This window comes from Penaeus chinensis, chromosome 5 (genome assembly GCF_019202785.1).
Source record: "Penaeus chinensis breed Huanghai No. 1 chromosome 5, ASM1920278v2, whole genome shotgun sequence".
Lineage (NCBI taxonomy): Eukaryota > Metazoa > Arthropoda > Malacostraca > Decapoda > Penaeidae > Penaeus > Penaeus chinensis.
This window is the reverse complement of record NC_061823.1, coordinates 21204194-21206693: the sequence shown is the minus strand read 5'-3', so window position 1 is coordinate 21206693 and position 2500 is coordinate 21204194. Positions and strand designations below refer to the sequence as shown.

The 2500-nt window shown below is 32.4% G+C and overlaps 1 protein-coding gene across 1 annotated transcript in view; it reads right to left on the bottom strand.

Annotated features, from left to right (window-relative positions):
- LOC125025527 (electroneutral sodium bicarbonate exchanger 1-like) overlaps window positions 1-2500 on the bottom strand; it is a 35942-nt gene that overhangs the window by 22982 nt on the left and 10460 nt on the right. The gene's annotated exons all lie outside the window — the stretch shown is intronic.

Sequence of the window (2500 nt, the reverse complement as noted above, 5' to 3'; positions counted from 1 at the left end):
CAATTAGATAACATAGCTCCTCTTCTAATAACCTATGAAAATTAGAATTGCTAGACTATAAATTTCAAAGATATAATGTTATATGAAAAAGCCTTTGATTTTCTCTTAATTGGATCAAAGATAAAAAAAAATAAATGTATATCTAAAAATATAACAACATCAAACTCCATGAGAAAAGAGAGAATAAAAAAGAAAAGAAGACTTAAAAGCACCTACATACATATGGGCACATTTCACATAAATATGCACCTATTGTACCATAACCAAGTAAGGAGCTAGACATTGTAATAGTAATATATGCATGCACTGGATTAGATATAAGACAATGTACTAATACCTGTAAAAAGGACAATGAAAAAACATAATCCATTTCTCCCATCACAAAGAATGTTCCAATTACTTGTAGTTATAATAAAATATGGATTATAACAATATGATCTGTGAAGAATTCAAGAAATACTGCTAAAGAGGAATATTATATCTTAACACACATGATATCAAAGATATGATATTAAGCTAGTAAAACCTGCATGTGAATTCCAGACAAGAAAGACATTAGTTGTAAATATTTACTATAACTAGTGTAAAGATAAATGATCTGACTGCATGTTCTAAAATGGACAAAGGAGTAGTGAAACTTTAATAGCAGTCTCTCTTTAAGTAAAAACCATAGGCAAATGAGAAGATACACATGTTATATAATTGTATTAAATAGATATGGTGCTGAGTGAACAAAAGATATATGCAGTGAAGATAGCATAAAATGAGATGTTGAATAAGCATAGCACACAACTATGTCAATGACTTAATAGCATATATTTTTTAAATTGAAAGTTTGAAGAAAATTAAAAATATATTCTAAACAAGTATATATCTATTAAACAATTCTAGACAAGAATATATATCTATCAAACAACCAAACTCCTTATAATGAATATATTGAATATATCATTAACATTTGAGCCTGGGATCTCATTAATAATAATTACTCTACATTAAATACCAATTATTCTGTAGTAAATAGTTCAAAATCTACTCATAGAAATGAGAAGTCAGACAAAATTACAGGCTCTTATGCAGTCTACAAAATACTTATTACCTGTCAAAAAATGCTTAAAATCTTAATTCTGACAACACTATGGGAATGCATCAAAATCTGTCATAAAAACACTGAAAGCTATGGTCAAAATAATAACAGTGAGCAAGGAGGAAAGTGTGCATGTCAAAAGAAAATGGGACAACAGCCACAATACCAAGGATTGATACAAAACATCAACATTAAAATAAAATTCATAACCAAAAACAAGACAGGCAGTATAATACTGTGGTAAATAAGGAGAAATGTGTAGTTCACTCTGAAAGTGAATTAAACATGTGGAAATCATCAATCAGCTCGAACTAGCAGCATCCTTAGACCAGCCAACAAAACTACAACACTTTTATTGATACAGAAACCTTTCAAAAAAGGGTATCACGTAAAACTGGAATACCTTCTGCAGCCTTCCAGGGGGATTTTCAAAAATTTCCTTTCCAACCAAATATGATGGCAATCTACAATTATTACAGCAATTTAGTAATGAACTATTTATTATCATATTACAGCAATGTATACAGCATATACTTCGACTGCTGCTAATCATATAAGAAATTCAAACACTTTCCTACAGTCACACTTGCCTATTCCTGTTGAGTGCCTTCTTATGATATACCTCCCTGAGGAAGATTCTGGCACTTCCAGGTGAGTGCCATAATTAGGCCCCATTGGAGGGTGAAGTAGGTGAGATGGAGAGGGAGTGCTGAGTGAACGCATCCTGGCCATTTCTGGCTCCGAGGAGTGCGGCACAGGACCCGTATACGATCGTTTTAACCCGCTCGACAGGAGATCCATAAAACCTTGAGCATATGAGTTCCATTCAGATATCTATATTTCTTCAATTCAATCTCTAATATAAAAAAGGACAACCATCAATCAATACCATCAATAAAAAAAATGCTTTGCAGGTTTGCTGAGGATTGGGAGAAGCAACCAAAGTTCATTTATGTCTTCTTCAGGTCAGAGTTTTGGAAAGTACACTGCAAATTCTTGTGTTTGAGAGAACATTAGTTTGCAGTATGCACCATCATTCCATATCAAAGGAAGTGTATCTGTTGTTTATAAAATTAATAAAAGCAAAGACAAGTGAGAGCAATCTCTGTCTTAAAGAGAAGTCCTGTCTACACTTTTGCTAAAGCTTCCATTTTCGTGGAACTTCTTCATAAATTCTTAGGAAGACTTTACAGCCACTTACCGACCTAACACAGTAGCTTAAGATATTCAACTCTACTACAACATACAGTAGACATAGTGTATCACAAAATTGAGAAAAAAATGGAAAATGGAAGACAAATTAATAAAATGTGTTTTGTCATGCTACCTTGTACACATGCCCTATTCCGAACTCATGCAAAAGCTACCATAATCGCACAATCCACAATATTCAAAACAGTATCATTATGTAAA